This window comes from Lissotriton helveticus, chromosome 3_1 (genome assembly GCF_964261635.1).
Source record: "Lissotriton helveticus chromosome 3_1, aLisHel1.1, whole genome shotgun sequence".
Classification (NCBI taxonomy): domain Eukaryota; kingdom Metazoa; phylum Chordata; class Amphibia; order Caudata; family Salamandridae; genus Lissotriton; species Lissotriton helveticus.
This window is the reverse complement of record NC_136061.1, coordinates 162,819,788-162,836,352: the sequence shown is the minus strand read 5'-3', so window position 1 is coordinate 162,836,352 and position 16,565 is coordinate 162,819,788. Positions and strand designations below refer to the sequence as shown.

At 43.2% G+C, this 16,565-nt stretch overlaps 1 long non-coding RNA gene across 1 annotated transcript; it reads left to right on the top strand.

Annotated features, from left to right (window-relative positions):
• Positions 1–14,647: 14,647 nt before the first annotated feature.
• LOC144824455 (uncharacterized) lies at positions 14,648–16,119 on the top strand. The gene is made up of 5 exons (XR_013608956.1): positions 14,648–14,737; positions 14,865–15,022; positions 15,121–15,244; positions 15,345–15,466; positions 15,888–16,119. It is a non-coding gene; the product is annotated as an uncharacterized LOC144824455 (long non-coding RNA).
• Positions 16,120–16,565: the final 446 nt, after the last annotated feature.

Below are 16,565 nucleotides of genomic sequence, written 5' to 3'. Positions count from 1 at the left end.
TTATGGTTTTTTAAACCGAATAAAGATTAATGATGATGATGAAAAAGGTTTTAATTTTTAACATTATGAAAACACTTCTATGTTAGCAAAATTGACTCCTGGTTATATTAGTTTGCTGCTGTTGTTGACTTTAGTCATGTCTTGGGGGGCTGGAGGGCCTTGAGAGTCTGAACATAGGGGTGGTGCCAACGGTGTGGCTAAAAACAAAATATTATGTACGTTTTTTAGGACTTTCACCGTCATGCAGCTACATATAAAATAAGGTGCAGCTTCAATGAATAATAAATAAATAAATACAAGTTGCTACTCAGTGGGAAATGCAACATAGGACATTATGAAACTTCCATTAGTTAATACACTGCAGAGGTCTGTGAGTAACCAGAGAGCCACAGAATTAAATCTTCATTGGCGCAGTGGAGATTATTGACTCGTGTATTTTTAGTGCTATGAGGTCACAGCCTGTGACAGAAAGCACCGTGAATATGGAAGTCATTATTTTATACCTACATTGCACACAGTAAAAGACATACGCTACAAAATGCGCAAAATGTTATATGATAAAATGGTGCTTCCAAAATATCAGAGCTTATGTACAATCCCCTTGCACTGCCAGTGCATCACTTTTTATGACGCTTTAGTTGTGCAGCGTGCAGACCCATAGCTACGAGGGCACGCACAGCCACTTTGCATGGCTTTTCATGGCCTAGATATGGTGTAAGGCAACGCAGTGCAAGCCACTGCATTGCCTTACACTGCGTCAGGGGGGCTTTCCATGGGCGTTGCTGTAGATTTTCCCATGCAACACCCATGGGTTTTAATAAGTGCTCCATTTGAGCCAGTAGATTCCGGTGCTCAGTGCCGGCACTTAATCATAAACACCAACGCTTTTCATGAGCACCAGTTAAGGACACGTTCATTTATGGTAGGGAGGGGGAGATTAAGTGATTTGCCCAGAATCACAGGATGCGGAGCCTGGTTCCTCAGCTCCAAAGTCAGCAGCTCTGGCCATTACACCACATCCTCTCCCCACTTTCATGGTTAGTAGTTGGTTCTGTTTTAGGTGGCACTACCAGCAGAAGTGGGCTGGTGTAAGTTGCCTCCTGATGAGAGCCCCAGCACATATTTTTTTCACAAATTAACCACTGGTTTCGACACATTCCCAGATTTACAAGGATCTGTAAACCTGTAAATGCATCAAAACTGTACGCCTCCCCAAGGGAGGCATAACGAGGAGAAATATCTTTATTTCGCCGGAATTTTTTTCCTCTTTGAGGAAAAAGTCTCCATTGATTGTTTTTGTGCAGTCCCTGCCTACACAAAAACAACTCTGCCAACAACACAGAGACCCTTGCACCATATTGCAGGGAGGGGGGAGGGGGGGGGGGAGCTGCATTGGTGCTAGGCACCAAATTATGTGCAGCAGAAAGGACGGGAATGCACCTTCTTGTAAATATGGTTCAATCCTGCCCTTTCGAATTGCCGTAAAAATACTTGCTGCGCTGCCCAACACTAATTCATCGTAAATAAGATTTTAGTAATACTCAAACCGTACGTAATGCAATTTTGTTACATAACTGCTCCTCAGGTATAGTGGGTGCTATGTAAATACAATAACAATTAAAAACAAGCACTTTACTGCTCAGTTGTTAACTCTTTGCACTACCACTCAAAAATAATAAATCTTTGTCACCACAAAGCTTCAAGTGATTCGATCAATTAAAGCCAGTACCAGCTCCAAGCATCCTTTACATTTGCAGATTAACGTGTTGTGCACATTTGCATTGGTAATTACCCTGGGCTGCATTCTTGTTCTGTTGTTGCTCATCAGGGCTAGTTCAGACAGGTGTCAACCATATATGTGCTAACATTTGGGAAATGCTTACAGCAAGATTTAGACAAACAATGTGCAATCGTGGAACGCAGCCTCTACCCTGGTTTGTTAAAACAGTTCAGCTCAAACTAAAAGTCTAAAACCTGTTTGAACAGAGATGCAAACAGCCTCAGGCAGGTTACAGACTTGTTGGGCCTCATCAGTGAGTTTCTGCTTGACACCTATGGGACAGGGAGCTTGAGCATAGTAGGGTTGCTTAGGGTTACTCAGCACAAAAAGTGAAGGATGGGATGTGTCAATGTACCTCATTCATTGCCAATCATTGTAGGCCAGTGCCAGTCCATAATATATTAGCTAATATGTGCAGTTTTAGACAGGAACCAACCATATGCAAATTACTTCTGGCCCTGCTTCAGCAGAAACAATTAAACCCAAACAGCTAGGGCATTTTGGAAGCAGAAGCACCACTAACCAGTAGTAACCATTAGTAGCTAGTGGTTCAACATGCTCTGGACTCTCACCTGGGGATACCCCTCTTACTTCGGGGAAGTTGAGTCCTATGACAGCAAGATCGGGCCACATCTCGGCACCTCCTACTAAGGCAGGCTCACTGGCCAGCTCCAAAAAGTGATGGTTGGAATGCTTTGAATTAATCTTGGCCATTGAAAATATCAGGGCTGTATGCATCTCATCACCTTTTAGTCTGTCAGACAGGGACAATCCAAATGCGAATCGGCTTTGGTCACACACCAATAGGGCCAGCTCAGCCCGAACTGTAAAGTCATGTGCCCTCTAAATGAGAACACTTAGGGGCCGATTAGGATGGCGGACGGACTTGCGTCCGTCCGCCATCCCAGAGGTGGAGGGACCGTCCGCATGGACTGCGGAGGTCCCTCCATGCAAATCAGGATGTGACCGCCACCCTGGCGGTCACATCCTGGATATTTAACATTGCGGCGGGTGCTGCTTCAAGCAGCACCCGCCGCAATGTTAAAAGTGCATGTGTAACATTTACATGCACAAAGCGGCAGGCACCATGCGGTGCCTGCCGCTTTGTGCATGTAAATGCTGGGGGGTACCATAGGTACCCCCCATGTGCACCCCCCACCCGCCTACGCCCTGGGGGCCCGCAACGGGCCCCCAAAAGCAAAAGTACACATGCTTTTCCACGGCGGAAAAACCGCCGCGGAAAAGCATGTTTACTAATGCTTCCTAATTTGGCTGGCGGTGTCTGATAGACACTGCCAGCCAAAGGAGAGCTTTTCCGCCGCGGTTGTAATCCGACCGCGGCGAAAAAGCAGCGGACAGAATCCAAGACCCACCAGCCATCGTAATGCGGCGGTGGGTCTTTGGTGACTCCGCAGAGGATTTTCCGCCTCCTCCGGGCCGGCGGTGGCTTCCGCCGGCCCGGAGGAGGCGGAAAATCCTCTATCATAATCGGCCCCTAAATCTGTTTTGTCCTTGTTGGGATTCATCAGAAAAGTGCTTGGATCCCAAGTCATGGCATAACCCTGTTATCTAGGGATACTAACTCAGGCAGCACTACAAGTGAAGGATGGGATGTTAGTTGTTATTCTAGGCTTCATCAATAGATTACTCATACATAGTGCCTTTGCTAGGCAATCTTGAACCAATGTTGCTGAAACCAACGCCTTGCTATCCGTATGTAGGATTTCCTTTGCTAAACATCAGGTGCTTTATTTTGCTTGCTTTAATCATAGATATAATTTCCTGTTAAAGACTGCCATTCATATCGGAGTGATGCCAAGTTTTTCATTGGGCAAGCATAAGACGATGTTGTTCGCAATGGGTTCTTATACATTTTTCTTTTAATTATTGATTCCTATCAATGGTGATTGGGCCACTGGTGTTAGTAATATATTTGGTATAAACTCAGGCTTTGAATAAATATTTTCTTTTACTTGTATGATGTTTTAGTGGGTACCATACTAACGTTGGTTTTGTTTTTAAGCCCCTGTGCTATGTAGTCAATTAGTCGTTTTAACACGTTTGGTGTGATTTTCTACTCAGTGGTCTAGTTGTCACTATTTTATTCACTTTTATAACTAACAATTTAAAATAATCTTCTGTGATATACGATTTCTAGCCCTGAAGAAGTCTGTAAAAGATGAAATACGTGTTGGCTCGTTGGTGACTAGGATGTGAATTGAGGAGTAAAGAACATCTAAGTCGACCTGTGTCTTGGACTGTTTTTTTAAGCTGCTCAAGGGTTCAGTTTAAAAATGATAGATTGTGTTCAAGATCTTCAGGAGTGCAGAGACTTTTTCTGGAAGTAGTGTTGTTTAGAGAAAACGAACTTTGAACTATTGTGAACATTAATACAAACTCTCATAAGACTGTGGGTTTATTGGATTTCACTTGAAGGTTTCCTGTGGGGCAACAGGAAGACCTATTACACACAGACTATATAATCACATTAGCGGCCCGCCGCGACGTTGCCCGGGGATGAAATAGAATGTCTGCAATGGTTGTAATAGGCAAGGCAAATTTATTTCAAAACTTGCCTGTGCGTCCGCTCAGAAGCCCTCGTTCGGTACCGCTGAAGGTGAGCGTGTGCTCTTCTGTTTGTTGTCCTTGCCGCAATATGCGAATGTGTGTGTCCGCTCCAGCCGACGCCCCGATCGCCGCAAAATGCACGCACTCCCCAAACACGGCGCGGTGCACTTAGACGCCCCACATCGCGTCAACGGCAAACACCACAACTCCTGCTTCTGAATGCTTCCGGCGTCTCCGACGGCACACGCCCACAACAATGCTGAAGGGCACTCCCACTCGTGTTAGAACGCTAGTCCCACACAGAACGCTTATCGCAAGCTGTATAATACCGCAGGCTTTTGCCGAATGCACACGCTCATCGCTGTATGCACACGCCCATCGCTTTACAGCAGAACGCATACGCCCACAACAGGCTACTTTTCCCCAAACGTTCTTTTTCCCTTCTAATGTATATGTTGGGCTGGTGTATACCCTATGTCCATCTGCTGATACTCTCCTTTCCAACGCTGTATTGGGTGTTCCGGTTTGCGCTGTGGTTCCGGAGCTTACCTGCCTCAACGGTTTGGGCTCTCTCTTTATAATATTATTAGTATGGATTATGTATAAGTGTTGAAGCATAATGTAGAAGAGTTCAAATATATTTTTACAAATTGGTAGACAAGGAATAGCAGAATATGTAATATTTAAAGTTTGTAAATTACTGTGCAGTATTTCTCATGTAGAAATTATAACTCACTTTCTACAGAGAGAGCATAGTGATGAAGCTCGAGGCAGTTTTTCTATTTGCAGAGAGAAGTGTTTAGTGATTCTGTATTTAAGGTACTCTTTATTTGGATGTTTCGTTTCTGGAATTATAAGGTTCACCAAGTACAGAGAGGTGACTACCAGCGATATCGTCAAGTTATATCAATTCACTATTTCAGTTAAATGCAGAGCTTTCATGGTGAGCTAGTAGAGACACCTCTATGCTTTCAGATATCCACTACAAGCTGCAGATATCACTACCCAACAAAAGTGATGAGTTTGAGTCATGTATTCCAGTGTATTTGTTTTCTCTCATATTCCCTTCCCTTGTTTCTACCACTGGCTCTCATATTCCTGCGAATGTGGTAATTGGTGGCAGTGCTTAACCTAAGGTGGTTGTTTCGAGTACTCTGTACCAGCACTAAATTGTCAACACCAGCATTTATGACAGCTGCCACATGGTGGTGCTGTTTGTGTAATTAAGGGATGAGCAGCACAACAGTTGTTTATGTATTCAATATAAATTAAAAACAACTAATACCTGCTCCCAAGCCTGTCTTATAGCTTTGGGGGCTTCGAACAATCCGAACTGTCCTGCTTGTAGGAGTGTGATGATTAGTAATTGTGTAGGTACTGCCATTGGCAGCGCTGGCAGTGGCAATCAGTAGTGACAGCTGCAGTGGCCTCCTGGCAAGGGCCCTAACACTTATTTTTTAAGCACCGATTGCTGGAGGTGGTGAGAGACGGAAGAGGGCACTCACTGCTCCTGCTTGATTCTCAGCGCAAGGTTAGTGCATCATGACAGACACCCATTGTCTGGACATACCCCAACTACTTTGCATGACTCACTTACACAAGGAAAAAGAACAATTGAGGCAATGCTTGAATTATTCTCAATCACTAGTAGTTACTCTAGGCTGTTGTCCAGGCCATCATTTTAGCTCTTGTGTGTTACTTATGACAAACAAGTGAATGATAATGCTGGGAATGCAGATTGTGAAGAAGATGAGACAGTTAAACTGTTGTGACACACCCCAGAAACACCTTACTCTCCTGTTATAGAGCACTTCGTTGCTTTTTCCTGTTGGATCCCATAGGTGCTTGCAGCCTGCCATGTTGCCTTGGGGTAGCACTTGACGTTTGGAGTATTGAGTAGCTTTCATGATCAAACATGTAGCCACAATGTGAGGATACCCTCTTCTTGGGTGCTACATCCTTGAACAGTACCTTCCTGTCCTTTGTTGGCTCCAAAAGCAGACCAGGCCAGCAAGTGTAGGTGGAGGGTGGGTTGTAGAGGGGGACTACAATACTACTCCAGGTGGTGTTTGTCCTCACATGGTTCAAGCAGAATTGAGCCAACTGTGCCCCTGCCCAGCCGACATTGCCACCATCCTCATCTGGTGCACAACCTCAAGGTAGCTGAATGTGGACAAAGCTACCATTGGTTGTGAATAGCCTGCACTCATGTTGCACTGCTAGCCGCCTGGTGCGTCTTCACTGGTCGATCTTCCTTGGGTCCAAACACAAGCCCACCACCCACACAAAGCAAAGAGCCGACCATTCAGCCCTGTGCACCCCACAGTCACATGCACTACAGCTTCAGAGCATTCTGCGGGGATACTGAAATTTTAGAGCCTCACCCAATGGCCATGCGATGCCAGTCCTTCTTCAAAGCCACAATGGCCAGCCTTAGTTCGCACTGCCTCGGTTCTTGGCAGTACCCCACTTCTAGGATGCAACTTCCTCCTGCAAAGTATCTCTAATGTTGCTCTCTCCGAAGCAGTCAGTCAGCTCCTTCCTTCAAGGAAGGCCCAAAGCAGCTCCACCTCCCAATGTTTCTGGTCCTGAACCTGATAACGAGGAGTTGGGTCAATAGCCCAACCCTGTACCACAGAAATCATGGCTTGACGGTTGTTCCTCATATTTACAATAAGTTTGGAGTCAGAGTTTGTGTCTTCCACCAGTCCACCTCTGGGACAAGTTCCTTCCTTTTGTGTATTCCTCACAGATTGGTCCAGCCATATTCTTTATCTTGCAGTATCAGCAGGAAGGTTGGGTGGAGATGAGAGTCTCCTGTCCATAGGCACCCACAATAAAGGCACAAAAAGAGGAGAGATTTCCCTGCTTCACCACCTCTTAACCTAGTGTGGGTAACACTTCTGGGAAGGGATGAAGCAGGAACATGAGTGAGAGCCTCATTTAGCCACATGCAGACATTGTGGAAGGATAAGATATCCTTTCTGAGGGATTTTGCTGACATTGACATCTCAGCCTACCTAGCTTTAATGGACATGAGGCGGGTAATTTTTTTAATGTAATTATAGCATTGTGTGGTAGCACATTGTCATTTACAAACAGAACACTTTCCACTGAATTAGGCACTACATTTGCAGCCATACAGTTTTACTGATAAAACTATATTGCAAATAAATGATAATGTGTGGACATAAGGTTTCAGTGAATATTTATTATTTGTGCATCACAAACAAAATGCCTTGATTTGTTCTGATCCTATTAAAATCTTTGTTTCCATTACACTTCAGAATTACAAACAAATTGTGCTTCATGTTTGCTTTCTTAACTGCTGAATGTGTGCAGTTCATTTACAGGTATTTACATTTTGTTATGTGTTACAAAAAGTGACATCCTACAGCCTTTCCTTTCACCTTCCATGTACACCATCAAGATTGTGTATGTGCAACAATTCCTAGGCAATTACAGTAGTAACAAAGGGAACTAGTTAAAACAGGAGGACATAAAAGATAAACATAATAATAAAGTCATATATTGTTTAATAAACAACGACAAATTATACAAAAAAATTCATATTCAACATATTAAATATACAAAAATTAAAAACAAAACCATAACATAACAGAACTTCACAATAATTACAATCAATAAAAAATAAAAAGATGGTACTCAATTTAAAAAGTGGCAAGATAATGTATTCGACGCGCGTTTCGGCGTTTGAGGGAACGCCTTCTTCAGGAGCCACATACAATTCTGAAACGGACAACAAAAACGTATATAAATAACAATACATAATCTGATATGGCTCCTGCCATAATCTTATGGTGAAGTCACTTACCACCGTAAGACTGTGTAAAATATGGTGACAAAACGGAACTCACTATGAGTTAAAACTACGTATCCCAGAAACCATGAGCTACTAAGCGGACACACCCACCTCCAGTCACTACTAAAGCGGAAAGTGGGTTGGGAATGAAATGCCGTTTTTTGTCATCACTGCCCAGGAAGAAGATGTGAACAGCATCGAAACGCGTCGGCTAAACAGATGAAATGACGGTGATTGTGGACCTCTGATGCAAATAAACTAGGATAATTTCCACCCGCTGTGTGTGCCTTCCTTGGCCAAGAGCCACCTTGAAATACAAACATTTGCTGCGACTGCTCGTCGTATGGAGGAGCACCGCCTAGGAAAGGAGGAAGGAGCCGCTGGTGTCAGGAGCCGTGTCAACCAATGCAATTCTGGTCAATCGGCACAGCGGGATTGCAACACTGCGGAGGAACACAAAACATCGGAGCACACTGTGGTGCTTGGAATCTTATGGTGAAGTCACTTACCACCGTAAGACTGTGTAAAATATGGTGACAAAACGGAACTCACTATGAGTTAAAACTACGTATCCCAGAAACCATGAGCTACTAAGCGGACACACCCACCTCCAGTCACTACTAAAGCGGAAAGTGGGTTGGGAATGAAATGCCGTTTTTTGTCATCACTGCCCAGGAAGAAGATGTGAACAGCATCGAAACGCGTCGGCTAAACAGATGAAATGACGGTGATTGTGGACCTCTGATGCAAATAAACTAGGATAATTTCCACCCGCTGTGTGTGCCTTCCTTGGCCAAGAGCCACCTTGAAATACAAACATTTGCTGCGACTGCTCGTCGTATGGAGGAGCACCGCCTAGGAAAGGAGGAAGGAGCCGCTGGTGTCAGGAGCCGTGTCAACCAATGCAATTCTGGTCAATCGGCACAGCGGGATTGCAACACTGCGGAGGAACACAAAACATCGGAGCACACTGTGGTGCTTGGAATCTTATGGTGAAGTCACTTACCACCGTAAGACTGTGTAAAATATGGTGACAAAACGGAACTCACTATGAGTTAAAACTACGTATCCCAGAAACCATGAGCTACTAAGCGGACACACCCACCTCCAGTCACTACTAAAGCGGAAAGTGGGTTGGGAATGAAATGCCGTTTTTTGTCATCACTGCCCAGGAAGAAGATGTGAACAGCATCGAAACGCGTCGGCTAAACAGATGAAATGACGGTGATTGTGGACCTCTGATGCAAATAAACTAGGATAATTTCCACCCGCTGTGTGTGCCTTCCTTGGCCAAGAGCCACCTTGAAATACAAACATTTGCTGCGACTGCTCGTCGTATGGAGGAGCACCGCCTAGGAAAGGAGGAAGGAGCCGCTGGTGTCAGGAGCCGTGTCAACCAATGCAATTCTGGTCAATCGGCACAGCGGGATTGCAACACTGCGGAGGAACACAAAACATCGGAGCACACTGTGGTGCTTGGAATCTTATGGTGAAGTCACTTACCACCGTAAGACTGTGTAAAATATGGTGACAAAACGGAACTCACTATGAGTTAAAACTACGTATCCCAGAAACCATGAGCTACTAAGCGGACACACCCACCTCCAGTCACTACTAAAGCGGAAAGTGGGTTGGGAATGAAATGCCGTTTTTTGTCATCACTGCCCAGGAAGAAGATGTGAACAGCATCGAAACGCGTCGGCTAAACAGATGAAATGACGGTGATTGTGGACCTCTGATGCAAATAAACTAGGATAATTTCCACCCGCTGTGTGTGCCTTCCTTGGCCAAGAGCCACCTTGAAATACAAACATTTGCTGCGACTGCTCGTCGTATGGAGGAGCACCGCCTAGGAAAGGAGGAAGGAGCCGCTGGTGTCAGGAGCCGTGTCAACCAATGCAATTCTGGTCAATCGGCACAGCGGGATTGCAACACTGCGGAGGAACACAAAACATCGGAGCACACTGTGGTGCTTGGAATCTTATGGTGAAGTCACTTACCACCGTAAGACTGTGTAAAATATGGTGACAAAACGGAACTCACTATGAGTTAAAACTACGTATCCCAGAAACCATGAGCTACTAAGCGGACACACCCACCTCCAGTCACTACTAAAGCGGAAAGTGGGTTGGGAATGAAATGCCGTTTTTTGTCATCACTGCCCAGGAAGAAGATGTGAACAGCATCGAAACGCGTCGGCTAAACAGATGAAATGACGGTGATTGTGGACCTCTGATGCAAATAAACTAGGATAATTTCCACCCGCTGTGTGTGCCTTCCTTGGCCAAGAGCCACCTTGAAATACAAACATTTGCTGCGACTGCTCGTCGTATGGAGGAGCACCGCCTAGGAAAGGAGGAAGGAGCCGCTGGTGTCAGGAGCCGTGTCAACCAATGCAATTCTGGTCAATCGGCACAGCGGGATTGCAACACTGCGGAGGAACACAAAACATCGGAGCACACTGTGGTGCTTGGAATCTTATGGTGAAGTCACTTACCACCGTAAGACTGTGTAAAATATGGTGACAAAACGGAACTCACTATGAGTTAAAACTACGTATCCCAGAAACCATGAGCTACTAAGCGGACACACCCACCTCCAGTCACTACTAAAGCGGAAAGTGGGTTGGGAATGAAATGCCGTTTTTTGTCATCACTGCCCAGGAAGAAGATGTGAACAGCATCGAAACGCGTCGGCTAAACAGATGAAATGACGGTGATTGTGGACCTCTGATGCAAATAAACTAGGATAATTTCCACCCGCTGTGTGTGCCTTCCTTGGCCAAGAGCCACCTTGAAATACAAACATTTGCTGCGACTGCTCGTCGTATGGAGGAGCACCGCCTAGGAAAGGAGGAAGGAGCCGCTGGTGTCAGGAGCCGTGTCAACCAATGCAATTCTGGTCAATCGGCACAGCGGGATTGCAACACTGCGGAGGAACACAAAACATCGGAGCACACTGTGGTGCTTGGAATCTTATGGTGAAGTCACTTACCACCGTAAGACTGTGTAAAATATGGTGACAAAACGGAACTCACTATGAGTTAAAACTACGTATCCCAGAAACCATGAGCTACTAAGCGGACACACCCACCTCCAGTCACTACTAAAGCGGAAAGTGGGTTGGGAATGAAATGCCGTTTTTTGTCATCACTGCCCAGGAAGAAGATGTGAACAGCATCGAAACGCGTCGGCTAAACAGATGAAATGACGGTGATTGTGGACCTCTGATGCAAATAAACTAGGATAATTTCCACCCGCTGTGTGTGCCTTCCTTGGCCAAGAGCCACCTTGAAATACAAACATTTGCTGCGACTGCTCGTCGTATGGAGGAGCACCGCCTAGGAAAGGAGGAAGGAGCCGCTGGTGTCAGGAGCCGTGTCAACCAATGCAATTCTGGTCAATCGGCACAGCGGGATTGCAACACTGCGGAGGAACACAAAACATCGGAGCACACTGTGGTGCTTGGAATCTTATGGTGAAGTCACTTACCACCGTAAGACTGTGTAAAATATGGTGACAAAACGGAACTCACTATGAGTTAAAACTACGTATCCCAGAAACCATGAGCTACTAAGCGGACACACCCACCTCCAGTCACTACTAAAGCGGAAAGTGGGTTGGGAATGAAATGCCGTTTTTTGTCATCACTGCCCAGGAAGAAGATGTGAACAGCATCGAAACGCGTCGGCTAAACAGATGAAATGACGGTGATTGTGGACCTCTGATGCAAATAAACTAGGATAATTTCCACCCGCTGTGTGTGCCTTCCTTGGCCAAGAGCCACCTTGAAATACAAACATTTGCTGCGACTGCTCGTCGTATGGAGGAGCACCGCCTAGGAAAGGAGGAAGGAGCCGCTGGTGTCAGGAGCCGTGTCAACCAATGCAATTCTGGTCAATCGGCACAGCGGGATTGCAACACTGCGGAGGAACACAAAACATCGGAGCACACTGTGGTGCTTGGAATCTTATGGTGAAGTCACTTACCACCGTAAGACTGTGTAAAATATGGTGACAAAACGGAACTCACTATGAGTTAAAACTACGTATCCCAGAAACCATGAGCTACTAAGCGGACACACCCACCTCCAGTCACTACTAAAGCGGAAAGTGGGTTGGGAATGAAATGCCGTTTTTTGTCATCACTGCCCAGGAAGAAGATGTGAACAGCATCGAAACGCGTCGGCTAAACAGATGAAATGACGGTGATTGTGGACCTCTGATGCAAATAAACTAGGATAATTTCCACCCGCTGTGTGTGCCTTCCTTGGCCAAGAGCCACCTTGAAATACAAACATTTGCTGCGACTGCTCGTCGTATGGAGGAGCACCGCCTAGGAAAGGAGGAAGGAGCCGCTGGTGTCAGGAGCCGTGTCAACCAATGCAATTCTGGTCAATCGGCACAGCGGGATTGCAACACTGCGGAGGAACACAAAACATCGGAGCACACTGTGGTGCTTGGAATCTTATGGTGAAGTCACTTACCACCGTAAGACTGTGTAAAATATGGTGACAAAACGGAACTCACTATGAGTTAAAACTACGTATCCCAGAAACCATGAGCTACTAAGCGGACACACCCACCTCCAGTCACTACTAAAGCGGAAAGTGGGTTGGGAATGAAATGCCGTTTTTTGTCATCACTGCCCAGGAAGAAGATGTGAACAGCATCGAAACGCGTCGGCTAAACAGATGAAATGACGGTGATTGTGGACCTCTGATGCAAATAAACTAGGATAATTTCCACCCGCTGTGTGTGCCTTCCTTGGCCAAGAGCCACCTTGAAATACAAATAATCTGATATGCATACAATAAAAAATACAACCTAATTATATAAAATACATTCAAATTTCATTTTGCATATATAAAATTAATGTCCTCCATTAAGAGCAAACTAGACCCTAATAGTCCATTTGAATAACTTTTGCAAAAAGATATAGTGGCCAGCAGGATAGTACAAGACAGAACATTCATTTTTCAACAAGGTTTCTAATCAATTGGTACACCAAGGATTAAATTGGATGACAACACGGTAAGTTGATGCTGAATGTCTTGGCAAGAGAATGAATTTAACCATTATAAATGGATTATATATAGAAGGACTAGACTTGATGTGGCTCTAGTTCAATTAAATTATTATGAAAATACACGTTATGTGATATTCCTATGGACTAACTTACTTTAAAAGAGAAAAGAAGTAAACCTGTCTTGGGTCTCTTATTAAATATCTTGAAGACTTATGGACTATGCAGTGTAGTTTCCAGAAGGTTCAATGCAATCTTCAATCCAATCGAAAAATAACCTATCTATCAAGTAAAAGATTATCTTATTTAGAATTTTGAACAAATTCGATAACCAGTAACAGCCAAATCAGGTATTTAATGAAGCCGTATGACCTCACCTTAATGCTGTGGACTGTGTTCAAAAAATTATTTATTTTTTTTTAAATATGTATCACAGGCAATCGGTCAGACGTGAGAAAAATCGTCTCCTGCGGCGGAATATGCCGGGGTTGTTGCAGCGATTTTATCTACACAAAACGGAAAACAGGGTATCGAATGTGACCTCTAATCGTATTAGGTGGAAAAATTTAGAAACTAGCTTCTATTTATGTAAATGACAAACTCACCAGTCAAATTTACGAGTCTAACACCCAAATAATACGGAGCAGTTTTACGTTAACTTCGGAATGAATCTTCCGTAATATTTCACCATCTTGATGTGGGGCGGGAATATGTTACGTCGTTCTATCGGTTTGACAGATACCTCGGTGTCAATTACACGAGTCTAAAAATGAAATAAAAGAAGAAAAAGACCGAACCGATATAATTTTAGAATCCTCAAATATACACACGGTCGGCAAGGCACTGTTACATGGGGTTAAGCATATCGTGCTACTTGTGTCTTTTTTAACGGGATAAATTTATACGAATAGACAAAGTAGACGCACAGTGGAAATAACTATTACGTCTTATCACTCCGTTTTGAAGGGGCGGTCACCTCTATGTTAATTATTGACATGAAGGGGAATGAAACTAGTACTTCGCAGTTAAAGTAAGTGGCGGTGCATATGATAAGGAATGGGGAAACTATGAATGAACTAGCTTCCAATAACACTCAATTAAAATAATAGATTTCAACAAAAGAATTATAATTTATTTATTTTTTTAATTTTTAATTTTTGGGCTACATAATATTATTTTTTCTCAGTACCACACCGAGGTGACCACAACAGGGATGTATAAATATAATGTAAAGGGCTATCTGTGAAGACTAAAGATACCTACAAAATAATCCATTGGCTAATGGACGGCCAATCAATAGACAATCTAGGTACAAAAAATGTATAATATGGGGGTCTAATAACCTACAAGGAAGTGGAAGACTAAGACTAAGGTAGCGCTACACCTTTAACAAATTTTAGCAGTCAGGCATGTGACTCCTACCCGGAAGATATTTAAACTTCCGCTGGGCTTGCCCCGGTTACTATTATTCTAACGTACGCGGGACGCCGTCATCCATCGCCTGCATTTTCGTTTCTTCGGCAAACATCCGTCGCCATTGCGGTAAGCTTATATACTGGCTACTGCCTTCCAGGACGTTCATGTAACAGTGCCTTGCCGACCGTGTGTATATTTGAGGATTCTAAAATTATATCGGTTCGGTCTTTTTCTTCTTTTACTTCATTTTTAGACTCGTGTAATTGACACCGAGGTATCTGTCAAACCGATAGAACGACGTAACATATTCCCGCCCCACATCAAGAGGGTGAAATATTACGGAAGATTCATTCCGAAGTTAACGTAAAACTGCTCCGCATTATTTGGATGTTAGACTCGTAAATTTGACTGGTGAGTTTGTCATTTACATAAATAGAAGCTAGTTTCTAAATTTTTCCACCTAATACGATTAGAGTCACATTCGATACCCTGTTTTCCGTTTTGTGTAGATAAAATCGCTGCAACAACCCCAGCATATTCCGCCCCAGGAGACGATTTTTCTCACGTCTGACCGATTGCCTGTGATACATTGTTAAAAAAAAAAAAAATTTAAACACAGTCCGCAGCATTAAGGTGAGGTCATACGGCTTCATTAAATACCTGATTTGGCTGTTACTGGTTATCGAATTTGTTCAAAATTCTAAAAAATGATAATCTTTTACTTGATAAATAGGTGATTTTTCGATTGGATTGAAGATCGCATTGAACCTTCTGGAAACTACACTGCATAGTCCATAGGTCTTCGAGATATTTAATAAGAGACCCAAGACAGGTTTACTTCTTTTCTCTTTTAAAGTAAGTTAGTTCATAGGAATATCACATAACGTGTATTTTCATAATATTTGAATTGAACTAGAGCCACATCAAGTCTAGTCCTTCTATATATAATCCATTTATAATGGTTAAATTCATTATCTTGCCAAGACATTCGGCATCAACTTACCGTGTTGTCATCCAATTTAATCCTTGGTGTACCAATTGATTAGAAACCTTGTTGAAAAATGAATGTTCTATCCTGCTGGCCGCTATATCTTTTTGCAAAAGTTATTCAAATGTACTATTAGGGTCTAGTTTGCTCTTTATGGAGGACATTAATTTTATATATGAAAAATTAAATTAAATTTGAATGTATTTTATATAATTAGGTTGTATTTTTTATTGTATGCATATCAGATTATGTATTGTTATTTATATACGTTTTTGTTGTCCGTTTCAGAAGTCTATGTGGCTCCTGAAGAAGGCGTTCCCTCAAACGCCGAAACGCGCGTCGAATACATTATCTTGCCACTTTTTAAATTGTGTACCATCTTTTTATTTTTTATATATTGTAATTATTGTGAATTTGTGTTATGTTATGGTTTTGTTTTTAATTTTTGTATATTTAATATGTTGAATATGAACATTATTTGTATAATTTTTCGTTGTTTATTAAACAATATATGACTTTATTATTATGTTTATCCTTTATGTCCTCCTGTTTTAACTAGTTCCCTTTGTTACTACTGTAATTAGCTAGGAAATGTTGCACATACATTATTTTCCCTGTCCTAGGAATTATATTCCCTATTCAGGGGGTCCTTGTTATTTTCATATGTTCACCATCAAGATTGTCACATAATTCACTTAACTTTTCTTTCTCTGGCTGCAAAAGTGAGAGGAGTATGCAAACACCAATGCACATGTTAAAAAACATAAGCAGCAAATTGTCCGAAGACATAGCCTTACATTTGAACTCTGTCTTTGAAGCACAAGATATGCGACAAGATTAATACAGAATTTTATTGCTTGGACTTTAGTGACCCGCACTTTGGGACATGCTGTTCTATTCCATTCTTATCTTTGTCTGAATGGTTCGGTTGACAAATACATCAAACTCTTTGCAACATAAATGAAT